We start from the raw sequence: 19,983 nt of genomic DNA, 5'->3' as shown, positions 1-19,983 counted from the left end.
TTATCTTTCTGGTATATAACCTATTATCTATCACTTCAGGCTTAAGCCATTGACACATTTGATAAGTTTGCCATCATCCATATATTTATACAGGTCATTAAACCATATTAATTGAAGCAGAATTCTGAGTCCTTGCATGAGAAAATTTCTTCCAAATTGATGTTGAGTCTAGTCATTTAAAGTAGTCATTTGCTTCAAATTCATCCAACTCTACTATCATTATTTTTCTAATTTTTCTAAAACAATGGCATGAGATGCTACAGTTGTGGAGGAAGGCAGAACTCAAGGTCCTATTTGGATTTTGTTATTTATGAAAAATATTGATTTTCAGACGAATTATAGAACAAAAATATCAAATGGAAAATTGAAATTCAAGATAAATAAGGAAGTGATCTTCTGTCATCAGTGTTTTAATCACTTGTCTCAAATGCCTAAATCTCAGGATAACACTGTAACAACTCACTATAATATAGTAGTTTAAAGTATACAAAATACTTTCCTTACAATTAGTACTATAAGGTAAGTAATAAATTAATAACTTTATTTTACAAATGACAAAAATGAGGCACAGAGTTTTTAAAAGACTTATATAGGATCAAGTAATTATAAATATCAGGACCCTGACTTGAACTTGTGTTTTCTGAGTGAAAGAGCAATACACTTCCCCTGTTCTTTATGATGGGAGCACCAAGTATCAGAGTCAGGAGCAGTGGGTACAAGTTATAGAGAGGAATATATTGACTCAACATAAGGAAAAACTTTCTTCCAATTATATGCATTCAAAAGTAGATTGGGATGCCTCAGTGGGTAGAGAATACTATATCACTTGAAGCTTTCAAGAAGGGATTGGTTGACTAGTTATGGAGTTTGTGTAGATTGTGTCTAGGTAGATATTAGAGTCAGTATCTTTTGAGGTCCCTTCTAACTCCTTTATGATTTGGGAAATATATTATACTTGCCTTGAATAGTATATCACCTAGGAAAGCACTTTTTTAATAAACAATTTTTTGTTGAAGATTTTAATAATTTGTTGAACACAAAACACTGATGTATAAGAAACTCTCAATGGGGTTTTCCCTTGGATTATCATAAAGGTTGTGCCCTTTCTTCTTTTGATCTAGCCTTTCCTTTTCCTATTTTTACATAATTTTAAAATCAGCCAAGCCTTGTACTTTATACAGCATATTCTTTGTTTTGAGATTCCAATTTTGTTGTCAATTAGAAATAGTTTTTACTTTTACCTGTTGTACATTGGTTTACAATTAGACTTTGAGGCCAGAATTATGTCATATATTTTAGAATTCATTTGTATGTTGTATGCATTTAATGGACAGAATTAAACACACAATATTAAGTTCCTGAAAATTTGGGATATTTCCCTCCTCTCCCAAATTTCCCCAAGAAATTATGACATCTTCTCTAGCAATTAAGGGGGTGATGGGATTAGAGTATATATTATGAACTCTGCTAGTGTGGCAAAGGAGAAATTAGGATACTTGAATATTAATGAAAAAAAAATCTTTGTATCAAGACAACCCCAAAAAGTACATATCAGTAGAACACCTGAAACATAAAAGGTCTAATTTTAAATATGTATATATATATATATATCCATAATTTAAACATAAAGCAAGGACTGACAAGTCTGAGGCTAGTATCTGATTATAGTAGTAATTTTTAAGAACTTCCAAGAGATGCTGTTAACAGATACTGCTGTGTCTTCACTCTGCAGCTTTTTTTCCACAAAATTTTTAATTTTAAAATTTAAACTTAAACCCAATTCTTACTATGTTCAGACTTTTATCTAAGATTTTATTAAGATCATGACTAGAAATGATTTTTGAGAGTTAGCATATTTCTATCTAGTAGCAACAATACTGCTAAATTTAAGGACATATAAATTAGTGTTATAAGACTAAAGATCTAGATCTTTGAGTGTTTAAGAGAAATTATAGCAAAGACTATATTCTTTGTCCTTCCTATCTTTGACTAGACTTAAATAAAAGAGAAAAGATTCATTATCTAGTTTGTGCTCAGTCTTTTTATGGCTTACAGTTCATACAGAGAACCTATTTCCTGGATTGACACTTCATTATAAGACTTGAGATATAACGGTTTAGGAAGTTTCCTTAGTTTCTCTTGGTTTTGAAGTCCACAACTTTGTAGAGGAGTGAGAACTATAAGAGGCAGGTTAATTGGAGGGATCTAATAATAAAATCCTATTTCACTTTTTACTATGTATTCATCTATACATTGTTTAATTAGTCTTGAATCTGTAAGATTTTGTTTTTCTGGGACAACATTCTAGTTTCATTTATAATATAGTGCTTTTCTCTGAAGGTGTCCTCCATATGCTCTGATGACGCTTGCCATCTCCTTGAAACCCTGAAAATTCTATGGTACAAGTTGAGAACTTCTTGTAGTTGTTGCTATTGTTATACCATTTCCATCAGGCCTATCCCTCCTCCCCTATTCCTAATTCCCCCAGTGCTGGGGATTGAGAGGAGAGAGTGTTGGGAGCCTGGTAGAGCTGATTACAAGAGTACGTTTGCAAACAGCTAACAGGAATATCCAACTCGATTTCTGTCTGCCAGTAGTTATGTTATATTGATCCATTTCATGATAAATTGGGTTACTCAAGGTGGAGGAAAGGAGACAGATTTAGTTATTAGCTGTTGGAGGCTTACACTGTATTTATTTGACTACCCTGCAAGAAAAGAAGTGAACTTAAAAAAAAATAAAGTAAAAACTAGTTCCCTTAAATTATGAAGGTTAAAATGAATGGTTTTGTTTGAATTTATGTAATACAACATACTTTATAACTGATTAGTTATAGGATACAAAAAGCAAATAAGTGAGTGATTTGAATATGGTTATAATGTAAAATATAAAGCTGGTATTGCTAATATTTGTCTTCTGTTAAGTTTCTTTAAAATTAGCATGCTTATATGAAAGTAAGTGTTATTTGTATTCTCCTTATAAAGTGCTATATAGTACTTAAAGTACTTTACAATGAATATGATTTTTAATAAGATCTTTATATTAAATACATGAAAAACATGCATAATCACAAAATAACTAAATGAATCTGTTAGAGTAATTTTATTATTCTAAAATGCAGACACTCAAATAATAACATTAAAATAGGTTTTGGCAAAATTTTAATCTTTTGTATATGTTGTCCAAAACAGCAAATTACCATATAAGGATCAGTGAGTTTTCTATAGTATGTCTGACCATTTGTCTTTGAAACTTCTTACTTAGGCAAACAATTATTTTTCTAGTGGCTTCATTGTAACCTATATTGGAAGTCATTCTTTTAACTTTGTAAATCAGTTGACCCTTGATATTTTTATTGGTAGGTCACTTGAAGATACAATTAATTCAAAGCTAATAAGACAAAAAATAGACTATTTTTGCCTAAAAATACATCATGCTATGTACAAATAACACACACTATCATTGGGAAGAGTAGGCGTACAGAACACGTGTGTGTGTGTGTGTGTGTGTGTGTGTATGTGTATGGATCACATTGAACTAGAGTACATGTATAGAGGAAAATACAAGAGGGAACAGGTATCTGGGGCACACATATAGAGGGGATGTACATATGTGCTCAGGACATACTTGTAGGACAGTTCATACTTCTAACACAAGGGAGCCACCAGTGTATTCTTGTAATGTCATTGAGTGGTTCTTTTGGGTTTGCTTCTTGTTGGTTTTGGGTGATTTATAGTCACTGAAAAATATTTGCATAGTCTCATGCTGCTCCTGCTTGATGGTACTCTGCTAGGCAGATGTATGAGGAAATTTTCTCTGCTTCTAACTTCTGGCTTTAATTTGAGTCTGTGGCTGTAGTATTATATCTTCCAGAGGAGGCACTGCAGTCTTTAACTTTGAACTGAGAAATCGAAGTAAAGCCATTTTAGATAAGTGGGGCTCCTATGCATCTAGTCATTGGACCAAAGAAAATTATTTTTCTTTCTTATAAGGAAACTCAGTCCTCAGAACTGTGGTGATGATGGGCTTATTCTCTCTAGAAGGAGAATCCTCATTCCAGGGACCAAAGTCTAAAAATACAGTGCAGCTATCCAGCTAAGTAGTTCCTGTTGGCTTTAAATCTTTTAAACCCTGCATTCACTATTCATTATTCATTTATTCATTCATTCAGTTTAGTTCTAGAAAGGACCTCTGTGTCTGGTTTTTTATCCTGCCAGGTGATCTTCAGAATCTTCCCAAGACAATTCAAATGTAAGTGATTCAATTTCTTGGCATGGCACTGGTATACTGCCAAGTTTCACAGGCAACAATTAGGTCAGCACAACGGCTCTGTAGAGAAACCATCCCAAATGGGACTATTTGTTTTTGACCTGTGGCAAAGCATTTCGAGCTCATATTGGTCTGATGAGCCACAATCAGACACTGCAACTCAACTCTAATAGAGCAGTGTCATTTTGGTCCTCAGAGAATGATTAATCACCACCACCACCACCAGTAGGATTTAGAATTACAAAGTTCTTATATTTCCTTTCTTAATTTCCAGTCACTACATTGTACCCTTTTAGCAACATCTGAGGAGCAACCCTTTCACTACTGTTTCCCCATCCCAAAATTCAGATTCAGTTTGGTCTTGTACTCAAATGAAAGGAGGGAAAAAGAAATGTGAGAAAAATTCTCTAGGTAGAGCCACCTGGAGTGACTGAGCTTCCCCTTAATTCTTTGTTTTATGTCTCTTATTTTATTATGTTTATGCAGCTGACCTCAAATGCTTTGAATTTAATTTGAGAAAATTTAAATGCATATTTATCTTTCAAAGGCAGAAATCCAAACTTAAGCAGATTATAAAAGTTTCAGAATATGAATTTTATTTGATGCTTTACCCATCTCTATACCTTTGCTCATGTGCTTTCTCATATCTGATTTGATTCATCTGCTCTGCTTTACCTATTGAATTCCTATCCATGCTTTGAAAGCAAACTCAAATGACATTTCCTTCATGAAGTGGCTCCGCATTTAAAAATCTTCATAATCTGGCTGCTGTTGTTCAGTCATTTCAATTGTTTCTGAGTCTTCGTGATCTCACATGAGATTTTTTTGGCAAAGATACTGGATTAGGTTGCCATTTCTTTTTTCAGCTCATTTTACAGATAAGGAAACTGAAGTAAATAGGCCTAAGTGGCTTGCTCAGGGTTACAGAGCTAGTAAGTCTTTGACGCTGGATTTGAACCCAGGTGTTTCTGACCACTTTGCAACCTGGTTGCCCTCAAATCTGGCTACAGCAACTTTTTTTTGACTTATCATACATTATTCCCATTGATGTACTCTATGTTCCATCCAAACTGATCTTCTTATAGTTTCTCATACATGACATTACATCTTCTACATTTATCTATCTGTATAGTATATACCCCATGCTTATTATGAATTTCTTTTTTTCTTACCTCTGTGTCTTAGAAAACCACAACTCCCTTCAGTCCTCAGATCCAAATATTGCTTCTTTTGCATATTGTTTCTTGATTCTTTAATACACTAATATCTCCCTCCTGAAATTTTCTTGTGTTTATCTCAGTATTTACCCACATGTGTACATATTATTATTTTTTCCTAATGAATTATGAACTTCCTGAAGGCAAGTAGATTCCTTCTCTTCCCTGGCCTTTTTGTCTTTCTGCACTTAGTAGAAAATATGGCATATTATAATCACTTTATAAAAGCACTTTGATCAAGTATTCCTGGTTAGCCCAGTTGGTAATTAAATCTTTCTCCCAAACTCTTCACAGCAATATTTAAAGAATTTTTTTTTATCTTTTTGCACCTCTGATGTATTTTATGTATTACTTTATTTTTTAATCCTTCACATTGCTTCCCCCTACTATCCCTTAGGATCATGATTTTAATATTTATATTTGTAATTGCATACTTTCCTTAGCTTATACCATCCCTCTTCTTAATAAATATTTATTTATTTTCTCCCTTAATGTTGCTGCATTTGTCAGTCATGTGAGTGTAAATGAGAAGCATTGTGTTGTAGTGGATAGAAGGCTAACATAGAAGATGTTCTAGAAGATCTGAATTTAGATCTTTCCCTGATAACTACTAGTTTGTGACCATGGACAAAATCACTTAATAGTTTCCTTTTAAGTTTAAAAATTCCTCATCTACTTTGGCTGGAAAGCAATTCTACAGTGGTGGTGAAGATATTAGTTTGACCTTCTCAAAGATTTCTCCCCAATTACTAGTTATAATTTGTAAGTGACGTGCTGGAGTTTTATTTGAAAATGGGTTTGTTGTGCCTTCAAAAGAGGAGGTAGCAGAAGAAATTCATCAATTTTATAGGCTATTTTTCTAAATTCATTTTATTTTTGGGTTTTGGTGCCCATTTAAAAGTGGCTTACTATCATATAAGTAAGCATAAGGCCACCATAACAGATGGTGTTGGATATAGGCTTGCCAGAAAGGGGTATGAATTTAGTTTGAGTGCTAGAGGCCAAGTTCCTATTTAGAAATAGTGATATGGGAATGTGAGTTTCAATTCATTAGTTAAAAGGATGTGCTACTGAGGTCTAAGTAAATTCCTCCCTCCCCCATCAGCACTTACTATCAATGAAATATTTACTTAGACTAAATAATCTCTGAGAGCTCTTCTAGCTTTAAATCCTGTGATTTAATGACCATAAAGGATGTCAAAGTGCTTTTATAACTATGGAGGAATTTTCACCGAAATAAAATGTGCATAGTGAAAATAATGAAACTTCTTTTAACATTTCATTTAGGTATATGTTATCAGTTATTCAACTAGCATTTTTTAAGCACCTACTATCTGTCAGGTACTGTGATAGGTGCTAGGTATATTTATACAAGGAATGAAGAAAGCATTTCTACTTACTAGGAGTTTACGTTTTAATGGGAGGGAGGGGAAGACACAAATATATAAATATAAATATATAAAAATAAAGTGAATACATACAAATAAATATCAGGTAGTTTGTGAAGGGAGAACATTAGCATTCTAGGGGATTAGGAAAGATTTCATGTAAATGGTACATGAGTTTCATCTTAAAGACTTTCTTAAAGAGAGAGGTTTTATGAGATGGAGGTAAGGAGGAAATACATATTATATATGTGTGGGATGGGCAGTGAAAAAACACACAGAGAGGGGTGGAGTATTGTGGAAAAAAAAAAGGGAAGACCTGTTTGAAGTGCTTGGAATGGAATTAATGGCCAATTTATCTAGAAAAATAGTTTGGGATATTGTTGTGAAGAACTTTAAAAGCTAAACAGAAAAACTTGTATTTTAACCAGATTAGTAGTTATATTTTAGTATATTATTAGTAGTATAAAGTGTAGACTAGATTGTCAAAAGATTTGGGATAGAGAGATCAATTAGGAGGCTATTCCAGTGATTTAAATGAAATGTGATGAGGGTCTGACTGAGGGTCTGAGGGTTATAGTAGATGTGAGAAGAATGGATAGTAGGGCTTGGATGCAAGAGAAATCTTGGAGAAAGAAACAACAAGACATGATAATGCTTTGGATAATGTTTTAGGAGAAAGAGGAATTTAGGGCAGTGATGACGTTATGAACATGGGAGACAAGAAGAATGTTGTTATTTTTGATAGAAATAGGGAATTTAAGAAGAGGAAAGTTTTGGGGGAGGAAGAAAAGTAATGAGTTTAGTTATTTGGCATGTTGAGTTTGAGATGCTCTTATGATAGGATATCTAGTTTGAAATATCTAATAGATGATTGGATTGTAGCTGAGGGGGACACTAGGCTTGGATGTGCACACATATGTTCATCAGCAAAGAGGTAATCTCCTTTAAACCTTATATTGTGTGATAATGAATTAAACCTACTCATTGAAATTGGAATTGAACTGAGTATTCTCAACAGTTCTCTTATTGAATCCACACATTGAATTTTTTTGAACATGTTTTTACTCTTTAAATACATTTATACTGTCATAGTAATACTTATATATCCATTTTTTAGTAATTTAAAATAAAACAGTTCCTTTCTATTTTTACTCAAATATAAAAATATTTTTGCATAAAATATCAGAATCAAAATAAGAATAAAACTGTTGAATACATTAACCTAAGAAAGCTAAATATTTTACTTCCTTTTCATCTGAGGAGGAAATTTTTACAGGAATCATTGGAAATGAGAATATAAAAACAAAAATGAAATGAAATGGTAAAAAACGTACTTCTGTTTGTTCCACTTTTGGAATAGCCCATGTAGTTGTGAGACTGTACTCTAGCCATTTCAGGGAAATGAGACTTAATATTAAAAGGATTTGATACTTTGATATGAAATAGAAGACACTGTATTTTCTCTTGGTCCTCCTCCCCCTCCATAATAATAATAAGAGGGTAGGGTGCAGTGTCAATTAAGATGGGTGGACAACTTTTTTGTCTGTACTTTCCTTTGCCTGTTTTGTGTGGTAACAACTTTGCTATATTGCCAATAAGTTTGTAGGGTAGAGGCAGGACCACTTCTTCTAGTTCACCAACATGGCAGCTATGGGAATATGACTGCTAAAGTCAAGGCTCAGCAAGGGTAGCTGAGCTTTAGCCTAGGGACCCAAACATCTTTTCTGTTTTTTATTTCTTACCTAAGCATAGATGATGAAACTTCTAATCTTGAAAGCAACTTCTTGAGGTTGAGAGGTTGAAGATCTTGGGCCTCTTGGTCATAATGGAACTGCAGGAGTTTTTGCACTGGAGGTGAAGATCATAAGTAAGAGGATGGTTTGGCAGAAAATATGGATCTCCATAGAATTGCTTGGCCAGTGAAGAGCCAAGGTGACATTTGAAATGCTAATTCATCAGTCCTGCAAACTCCTTCATATGGTGATGTTTAAGTTTCAACCACTGCTACATATGCAAAGATGGCAGAGTAAGAACAAGCAATGCAACCCATAGATGTGTGCCACAATAGCATATGCAGGGATGAGGTCCATACTTTTTAGAGAGTAAGAAGATGCAGACAACAATTTTTTTCCTTCAATTTTTGCAGCAAATATCTTTGATAAAAACCTCTTTTCTAAAATATGGAGAAAATTGAATCAAATTTATAAGAATACCATTCATTCCTCAGTTGATGAATGGTTAAAGGATCTGAATAGGCAGTTTTAATACAAAGAAATCAAAGTGATTACATGAAAAAATTCTCTAAATCACTTAGAGAAATGCAAATTAAAGCAACTGTGAGGTGTACTATTTCACAACCATGAAAAATAATAAAAAGAAAAATCAATGAAAAATTAGAAAAAAAGTAACTCAGAAAGTTATGAAAAGAAAATCAATTAACTTGAAATAGAGAATTGCAAACTTAAGGAAGAAAATTCCTTAAAAATTAGAATTGGACAAAAAGATGCTAATGATATTCTAAGAGTAAGAAATAATAAAACAAAATCAAAAGTATGAAAAATAGAATAAATTGTGAAACATGTGGAGAATCAATTGAGGAGAAATAATATAAGAATAGTTAGACTACCTGATAATTGTGATTAAAAAAGAGAATCTTGATACAGTATTGTAAGAAATTACCAAGGAAAATTGCTCTGAAATTCTAGAACAAGAAGATAAAGCAGAAATAGAAACAGTGCTCTGACCATTATGTGAAAGAGATTCCAGTAGCAAAACTTAAAGGAATATCATAGCTAAGTTTCAAAGTTCCCCATGTTAAATATTGGAAGCAACAAGGAAAAAAACAATTTAAATATCTTAGAGCTACAATAGGGATTATAGAAGACCTACAGTTATTTTATTGAAAGATAATAGGTACTGGGTTATGATTTTTCTTTTCTTTTTTTTTTATTTAATAGCCTTTTATTTACAGGTTATATGCATGGGTAACTTTACAGCATTAACAATTACTAAACCTCTTGTTCCAATTTTTCACCTCTTACCCCCCCACCCCCTCCTCTAGATGGCAGGATGACCAGTAGATGTTAAATACATTAAAATATAAATTAGATACACAATAAGTATACATGACCAAAACGTTATTTTGCTGTACAAAAAGAATCAGACTTTGAAATATTGTACAATTAGCTTGTGAAGGAAATCAAAAATGCAGGTGGGCATAAATATAGGGATTGGGAATTCAATGTAATGGTTTTTAGTCATCTCCCAGAGTTCTTTCTCTGGGCGTTGCTGGTTCAGTTCATTACTGCTCCATTGGAAATGATTTCTTTGATCTCGTTGCTGAGAATGGCCAGGTCCATCAGAACTGGTCATCATATAATATTGTTGTTGAAGTATATAATGATCTCCTGGTCCTGCTCTTTTCACTCAGCATCAGTTCGTGTAAGTCTCTCCAGGCCTTTCTGAAATCATCCTGTTGGTCATTTCTTACAGAACAGTAATATTCCATAATATTCATATACCACAATTTATTCAGCCATTCTCCAACTGATGGACATCCATTCAGTTTCCAGTTTCTAGCCACTACAAAAAGGGCTGCCACAAACATTCATGCACATACAGGTCCCTTTCCCTTCTTTATAATCTCTTTGGGATATAAGCCCAGTAGTAACACCGCTGGATCAAAGAGTATGCACACTTTGATAACTTTTTGAGCATAGTTCCAAACTATGGGTTATGATTTTTCAAAGAGGAAAAGATCTGGGGTTACCTCCAAGGTTAATTTACCCATAAAAGTTAATTATAATTCTGAATGGGAAAAAAGAACATTTTGTGAAGTATTATTGACAAAAGCAGCATAACTTAAAGGAAAATCAACATATAACATTCAGGAGAAATACAAGGTAAATATTAAAGACCAATTATAAGGTAATCAATGAGGTCAAATTGTTTACTTTTTATATGTGAAAAGAGTAATAGTACTTTTATGACTGTCATTATCAGGTTAGTTTGAAGAAAAGGTTTGACCTATGTATGGTGAGGTGGTTCTAAAAACAAAACATTTTATAGGGAGATATTCAAAAGGAGTAATTACCTCTTAGAAATGAGGCATCAGGAAAATTTGATACAGGAGATTCTAGTGGGAGGAGAGTGGGTAGTGCTGAAACCTTACTCTCAATGGGAATAGGTTAAAGAGGCAACAGCTTATATACATACACACACACACACACACACACACACATATATTTATATATATGTATAAAAGTCTTCTAAATTCTAAAAGAAATGAGGGTAAAGGGAGAGGATGAGAGGTAAAGGATAAGGGAAGGACTCTTGGAGGGCTGGGGTAGGTTAAGGAATATGAGGGCAAGGTAATGGATAGAAATAAAGTAGAGGAATGAGGAGGGATAGGAATAATATGAGGAGGATAGTGAGGAAAAATAGGAAGGAGGAAAATACACAAATAATTATAACTTAGAATATGAATGGAATGAATTCACCCATAAAATGGAAACTGATAGCAGATTAAAAATTTGAATTCAGCAGTATGAATGAAAGATATACACAAAGATAAAAAAACAGAAATAGAATTTATTAGATAAAAAACCAGGTATAATAATTATAATTTCAGATGAAGTTAAAGTTAAAATATATTTAATCAAAAGAGAAAAATAGGGAAACTACATTATATTATGTATCAATAATATTATTTAATATTGTTTTAGACCATTTAACATAACCAGACAGTATAAAATATCTGAAAGTATACTTTCCAAAACAGACACATGAACTATATGAATATAAACATAAAATACTTTTTGTAAAATTAAAGTCAGACCTAAATAATTGAAGTAATACTTATTGTTCATGGGTACATAAAAGCAGTATAATAAGAAAAGACAATTTTACCTAATGAATATATTTATTCATTGTTCTATTACTTTACTCAATTTATCTTACTGGGTTAGAAATAAAGTTTATATGAAAGAACAAAAGTTTAGGGACTTCAAAGAAACCAAGATGTAAGAAAAAAAAGTTGATTCGGTGGTATCAGACTTTAAAATATATTGCAAGGTGAGAGCATTGTTGAATTATAAAATGGATTATTTTGATTATTTCACATCAAAACTTTCTTATTTAACTTATACAGCCAAGAGTAGAAGGAATGCGGAAAATTTGAGGAAAAAGAAGCTTTCCCCTTAGATAGAATATGATTGAGTTGGAATATTGCTGTGGTGTAGGAAATAGTGAACTGATTGATTTAGAAAAATATGGGTAGATTTAGACTTATGAAGATACTGTCTACCTTCAGAGAAACAGACAATAAGTGGAACTAAGCATAGTATGATATATATGTGTATGAGTAAATATATGTAAATTTTTATATAGATATCGATATGTGTATATGTCCACACTTAATTATAGCTTTCTTTAGCATTGAGGTGTGGGAATAAGGGGAGGAAGGGGAAAAATAAAGTTAAAAAGTGCTCAGAAGAAAAAAAACCTAAAAGGAAGCAAAGAAAAGCTGGATAACTTTGAAATTAATGTATAGTATTTATTATATAGGCTTTCATGAAATGAAAACTTTTTTTTATTGAATCTTCTCTTACATTCTGTTGTGTACATGTCAGTATTTTTCTTGTTTTTTATTTAATTTTAAGATAAATAATAAAATTTACAAAAAAGAAATATTTTACTAAAATGGTAGAACAAAGTTTGGTTTAGAAAGTAAGTGAAAAACAGTCTTAAAAAGAGAAAATTACTAGCAATATTCCCTCTAATTTAATTTTTGATTAGATGACCATGCTGTGTGATTAATAAACTATTAAAGTTATAAATTTATGAATAGAATTTAGTTCTATAATTAATTCATAGAAATGTAGAATCTTATAGCTGGGAGAGAACTTTAAAAGTCAACTGTTCTGGTCTTAAAAGGATAAATATAAAGTTCTGTACTTTATTTAAAAATTAATTCCCTATGTGTAGATTGAGCAAAATATATTCATTCCTATTAAAAACATCTGAGCAAATCAAAATGCTTCACTTTTACTTTCACATCCATTAGATTGACAAAAATGACAAAAAGTGAACCTGGCAAATGTTAAAAGGAATGTGATATATATTAAGGCACTGCTGGTAGAATTGTTAATTATTCCAATTTGGAATTAGAGTTAAAAAAAAAAAACCCACCTCATTAAACTGTACTTACCTTTTAATGAATAATACTATTACTAGGCTGACACTTGAATCAGTATAAAAATAGAGAAACAAGTCCCATGTATATGAAAATATTTATATCATTTTTGGGCAGTAGTAATAGCAAAGAACTAGGAAGAGAATAATTAGTTGCTCATGGATTTAGGCAAAGTTTCTTAAATATTTTCAACTCGTGACCACTTTTCACCTGAGAAATTTTAAGTGACCCTGAGTATATAGGTATATAAACTAGATATGCAAATCAAACATTTGCTCATAAATCATAATTCTGTGACCCCCACATTCAATTATGAGATCCCATATGGGATTGCAAACCACAGTTTAAGAAGCTGGAGATTAGGAAATGATTGAGAAAACTGTGATATATGAATGTACTAGAATATTATTGTATTATGAAGAAGGCAAATATGAAGAATTCATAGAAATGTGAGAAAGTTTATGAACTCATGAAGAGTGAAGTAAATTGAACAAGAAGACCTGTTTTTGCCATGGCCACAATACGCAAAGGAAAACAGTATTGAAAGACCTCAGAATACCAATCAATGCAGCATCCAGTCTTGAATTCAGAATGGTAGTAAAATATGTCTTCTTCCACTCAGTAGAGAGGTGGTGGATTAATTATGATATATTTTGAGATGTGGAAAATGTGTTAATTTGTTTTACATTTCTTAATTACAGAGGAATGTTATATCTATAGGGGTGCAGATGGGAAAAGACACTGGAAAGTGACCATCCTTTTAAAAACAATTTTAAAAATAAATTTAAAATGGAAAAAAGTAGGGGGTTTTATTGGATTGCAAACTCAGAATGTCAATAATTATATATATAATGACAAAAAAGCTGATGCAATCTTAAGACCTACATTAATGGGGGCATGGTGATTAGAATGAAGTGATGGGACCCTAGTTATGTCAAATATAGAGTATTCATCTTGAGGCATCACATTTTAGGAAGGATGTTGACAAACAAACACTTGACAAACTGTTACTATCCAGAGGAAAGTAACAAGAGCGAAAGGATTGGAGATTATGGATATGAAAATTATTAAAAAAAAAAAAACTCAGGGTATTTAACCTGAAAAAAAGATTTGGGGCAGGGACATGATAATTGTGTTCTAATATACAAAAGATAGTCTTATGCCTTTACTGCAGAAGTCATAAATAGAGATGACCCTTTTTTTTGCTAGATTCTCTCATTTTGCAATTTACAAGAAAGGTCAGGAGGTCAATTCATGAAACTTAAAAGTATTGGATTAAAAATGATTCCATTTTTATTTCTCAAACTTGTAGATAAGACAGAAATCGCCTACAGCATACCAAAATAAAGATTTGAATAGAAAAATCTCATTGACAAATGAGAAGAGGCAAATTTTCAAAGAATGTTGAGAAAAATGGAAGAAATTTCTTTGAGTGAGAATATACATATATTTATATATATAATATACATAGTTTTGAGAGCTACATATATAAAAATTTTAGCAGTAAACAGATAGAAGGAAATGAAATGAGACCTACAGGTATATTGGAGTGGGGAAGATGAAATGTGACACAGATTTCTTAAGGTAAAGGATAGAAAACTTAAGTTGGGTAAGAAATTAAAAGAAGATAACTTTTAAATCATGGAAGGATGAATATTATAAATTATTTTTTCTAAAGTAATGATAATTTGGGTTTTTTTTCCTCTTCATCTTGATTATAAACTTTTTGAAAAGAGAGATCATGAAGTTATTTTGTATTCCTATGTACTTAACAAAGTTAAGTGGAATTTGGTGGAATTTTTGTCTTAAAAATATATGTGGTGAAACAGTGTAACGAGATATTAGTAATCAAAGTAGTTTTTAGTGAAAATTAAAAATAGAACTCTAAAGAAACTATATGGATTTAGCTTCTGATTTTGATCAGTCATAAATGGCAGGTGATATTTTAATTTATTTATTAAATCTGCTAAGTTGGGTCACAGTTTGGCAAGATGACTTTGAACTTAGTGTTGAATAATTTATTTTTTTATTGAAGTCAAATCTGAATCTGTAATTTTGTTACAAAAGTTCTCCATATGTTATTGAAGATCTATGTATATATATTAGTGTTATGAATAAGTTTGCAAATTCATTAATTAGATTTCTGTTCACACATTTATTGTCAATATTTTTTGAGTTAAAATCTATTTTCCTTATATTGCTAACTTAAGAGAATATAATATTTGAGTTTGCAGAATTGTTAAAATTTCACACCTTACATTTTCTGGCATGCTCCCTTGTCTAATATAATGGAAACAGCATTGTTTTGGAAGTCTCAATTTCTTTAACCTCGGACAGCTCACATTGTGTTTCAGAACTTCAATTTCCTTATCTTTAAAAAGGAGGGATTATATAGGATATTTTTTGAATGGTTTTTCAGTTTAAAAATTCTAAAATTAGATGATTTTTATATATTGATAATTATATGATTGAATAATATGATTCTATAATAATTATAAACCACGAAACTCTCTGGGTTTCTGTGTCTCTACAAATATATTCTAAAATTTTTGAGATCAGGTTTTGCTTTTTAAAGATTTTAACATCAGTGCCTGAAATTTATTTTGCTGACAGCAGAGGATCAAACTCCTCAAAGTTATAGGATGATAAATAGAATCATATTCATGTATTTGCATTGTATTCTTTATTCTTATAGGTATTAGCCTAGTCCCTGTTGGGTTATTAAGTATTACACATTTTAAATAAATTTTTCTATATTGTAGAACAATAAATGAAATTTAACCTGCAAAACAATTTTGTTGACATTCACATAGATAATAATTATATCTGTTCCTGGATTTAAAAATTATGATATGGAAAATTTTAAATTATTATTATTATTATTATTTGGCTGAGGCAAGGAGTTAAGTGACTTGCCCAGGATCACACAGCCAGGAAGTGTTAAGTATTTGAGACCACATTTGAATGCAGGTCCTCCTGACTTTGGGGCTGGTGCTCTATCCACTGCCACCAAGTTGCCCCAATTTTTAAAAATTATACTGTGCTATCTTAGAAGATGAATTGTAATTTAAATGGAATGGAATGAAATTTTATATTGCAGACTCATAGAGCACTTAAAAAATCCTGGTCAAGCCCTGTGGTACAAAGATAGATTCATTTGTAGATAAGTTTAGAAATACACTCAAACCCCAAGGATTACTTTCATCACCATACCTTAGGAAAGGGATTGACACTAGAATCACATATTAAGAAAAAACTAAAGCCAACCAAACCCAAGGTTTATGTGTGTGTCTGTTTTTTTTTTTTAATTCAATTTTAGTAAACTTTCAGGTCAAAACTGCCTTTTACTCCTCAATACATTGAGAAGGCAAGAAATATAAAATCAATTATGTGTGTACATATATATATATATATATATATATAAAACCAGGCATCATAAATTTCTGTATTACTCATATTAAAAAAAAAAAAAACAAGGGAAAAATGCTCCAATCTGTACTCTGAGTCTATTGATTCTCATTCTGGAAATGAATATGAATAGAATTTTTCATTCTGAATCTTTTTGAATCATTGTGAATCATTATGTTGATCATTTACTAAATCTTTCACAGCTGATTATTACATGATTATTATTGCTGTTACTGTGTAAATTGGTTTCCTGTTTCTTCTCACTTTATGTTATATCAGTTCATATAGGTCTTCTTAGGTTTTCCTGAAAGCATATGTTTGTGTTTATGGAAACTGAGATGACAACTAACATTTTTTGCATTATTGGGTTTTTTTTTTAACCTTATAAAAATAGATTTTTTTTTTTGCTAACACTAATTGAATACTAGGCTACCATAATAATGCCAAGTGTTTTGTTTTTTAATAGCTTAGTTTTTCTGACCTACCGTCTTTTTAGGAGCCAACATAAGAAAGTCAAGATTAATAACTGGTTCTCTATAGGGAGATCTTTTGCAAAAGGTATATGACTTCTTGTTTAGTCTTTGATCTCTTAGTGTGATTTATGTTTAAATATAGAATTTGATGTAATTTCATGGTCTTGATAGAGGCAAGTAAAATTTAAGGATGTAATTATAGCACAAAATCATTTGTATTTGACATCATATATGTTATTACGTTACATTTTCAGATTATATTATGTTTCTTCATAGGTGTCCGACTGCTTTTCTGTTTCTTTTGCTAATTCTTTATCCCTGTCACTCTCACTAACTACGGCTGTTCTCTTTAACTTGTCCTGAGTGCCTTTTCCTTTTCCCCTATATATTACTCCTTTTGGTAATTTAACAGTTCTCAGGTTCAATGATCTTTCCTAAAGAGATAATTCTTAGATTGATGTATCTAACATTAACCTTTTTCTGGTTGAAGTCCAATAACACCAATTATCTTTTGGACATCTTGAACTGGGTGTCATGTAGATGTTTCAGATTTAACATATCCAAAACAATTCATTATCTCTTCCTCCTTTCCCTTCCCATCTACCTTCCTAAACCTTTCCCTGTTCTTAACTTCTCTACTACTATCAAGAGCTCTGCTGTTCTCTAAGTCACTCAGACTCACAATTTTGGTGTTATACTTCACTTTCATTTACTTTATATATCCAGTTTCTTGCTACTTCTTCTTGTATCTACCTTCACAATATTTCTAGTATATATCCTTTTCTTTCTACTCCTATGTTATCATAACTCAGATCTGTATGACCTCTCTCCTATTCCATTGTAATTGCCTTTCACCTGGTCTTCCTGCCTTTTTCTCTCATTCCTTTACATCCAACATTAGGCTGTGAAAGTGGTTTCTCTAAAAACATGGGTAAAGCATATCACTACTCCTACTTAATGAGCTGCTCATGATCTCCAGTATTAAATATAATGTCATCTACCTGGCATTTAGAGCTCTTCATCAAGCTCTTCCTTCATAGAGCTCTTCCTCCATTTTTAGTAAAACATGTATTCTTCAATCACTCTGTGATACTGCTGCACTGACTGTATTGTTGTTCCTAATAAATACCACTTATGTCTTTGTGCCTTTGACTTGACTATCCTCCATGCCTGAAGTGCTTTATTTTCTCACCTCTGCTTCTTGGTTTCCATGGCTTTGCCATTTTTTCAGCTCATCATATTCCATCTTCTTCACGAATCCTTTCCTGATCTTTCATTGCTCATACCTTCTAATCTGAGATTACTTTCTCCATAGTGTGTGTGTGTGTGTGTGTGTGTGTGTGTGTGTGTGTATAATTTTCCGTCTATAATTATATCTTTTTTCTATATTTGTGAAATTTAAAAAATTATAATATTAAAAAATGTTAGTTGTGACCTCAGTTTCCATTAACACATTTACATAGATGGTTTCAGAAAAACCCAGGAAGACTTAAATGAACTGATGCAAAGCAAAGTTCGCATAATAAAAAAAAATCTTATCTATAATCTATCTATTCCCTTTATACACATATATGCACATATGTACACACTTCTTGTATGCATCTAGACAAAATACATGTTGTCTTTCTCCATTAGAATATGAGCTCCTTGAGGGTACTGACCATTTTTTAAAACCTTTTTTATATCTCTAGTCATTAATACAAGGTGAGTCTTGCACATAGTAAATGTTTAAATGCTTTTTTTTTGAAGGATTGATTGCTTCAAATTTGAGTAATTCTCTTTATATCTTACACAGCCTTTTTCTTTATAAGGAGGGGCTTAGACTAGTTGATCTTTAACATTTTTCCTGCTTGAAATTTTCTCTCCTTGTGCCAAAATTATTGTGTATAATAACAAACACATGAATTCAATCACTGCTTAAATAAAACTAATTTTAAAATAATTCTAACAGTAAGAACTTTTCTACTATTAAGTAATATAACTTATATTTCTTATCCCTAGAATGCATTGACCTCCTTATGGTACCAGTATTTTCTTTCCATTTTAAATGAATTTAATCTACTCATCTTGTATATGTTGAACTTTAAGTACTGTTTCTGTAATATTATAAGTTTCTATAGGGAAGGAAATTTCTTTGGAAATTTTTCTCTCAGAGTAGTTTAATGTCAGGTTAAATTAAAGACTCAAATGAATTTTTGATTGAGGATTGTGATCATTGTTAAGACTTTATAAAAAAAGTGTAGCTTATTGATGCAAGAAATACATTTAAATTTCAAAGGGATCTTGCAATGTAAAATTGGTTTAAAATAATGAAATTGTGAAGAGATCTGAAACTTTCAAGCTTTCATTGATATTGAGGCAGTGTGATATAATGGCTAGAGAGCTGTCTTCAAAACTAGAAAGACTTAGGTTTCATTTCTGCATCAAACATATTGGCTATGGGACCTTGGACAGATCATAATCCTATAGGACTCTAGGAGTCTTTCCAAGACTGTAGGTTACAGCTAAAGTACTCATCTGTATTGGTAGAAAGCTTCCTATACTGGGAATTCTCTGTAATGATGAAATCAGAGATCCACTACCTATACTCTCTGTATTACTTGATTGATGCTGTTTTTATGTCCAGTTATAACATCTACAGAAATGCATATCTTTGGCACCTGCAGCTCTCTAGATGGTAGTGCTTATCAGGGTTTGTGCTTTATTGACCTATCCCAGTAAATCCAGAGTCAACCCTACATCACGATAAGGCAATAGAGTAATAAAAAGACATTTGTTTCATGCTACATTCCCATTACATTTTTGAATGTCTGGAGAGCAGGGACTTTTTTTTTTTAACTATTTTTTGTATCCCCACTGTTTAGTATGGTGCCTGATGTGTGTTTACTTGTTTTCAGTTGTGGCCAACTCTTTGTGACTCTTTTTGGGTTTTCTTGGAAAAGATAATGAATTGATTTGCCATTTCCTTCTCCATTTCATTTTATAGGTGAGGAATTGAGGTAAAGAGTGTTAAGTAAATTGCCCAAGGTTACACA

At 31.8% G+C, this 19,983-nt stretch overlaps 1 protein-coding gene and 1 pseudogene across 2 annotated transcripts in view; one reads left to right on the top strand and one right to left on the bottom strand.

Annotated features, from left to right (window-relative positions):
- Positions 1 to 19,983, top strand: part of FAM189A1 (family with sequence similarity 189 member A1) — a 551,389-nt gene that overhangs the window by 69,524 nt on the left and 461,882 nt on the right. The gene's annotated exons all lie outside the window — the stretch shown is intronic.
- On the bottom strand, positions 2,050 to 18,194 carry LOC105749492 (annotated as a pseudogene).

The sequence above is a fragment of the Sarcophilus harrisii genome, chromosome 2 (assembly GCF_902635505.1).
Source record: "Sarcophilus harrisii chromosome 2, mSarHar1.11, whole genome shotgun sequence".
Lineage (NCBI taxonomy): Eukaryota > Metazoa > Chordata > Mammalia > Dasyuromorphia > Dasyuridae > Sarcophilus > Sarcophilus harrisii.
This window is presented reverse-complemented; position numbering and strand designations above follow the sequence as displayed.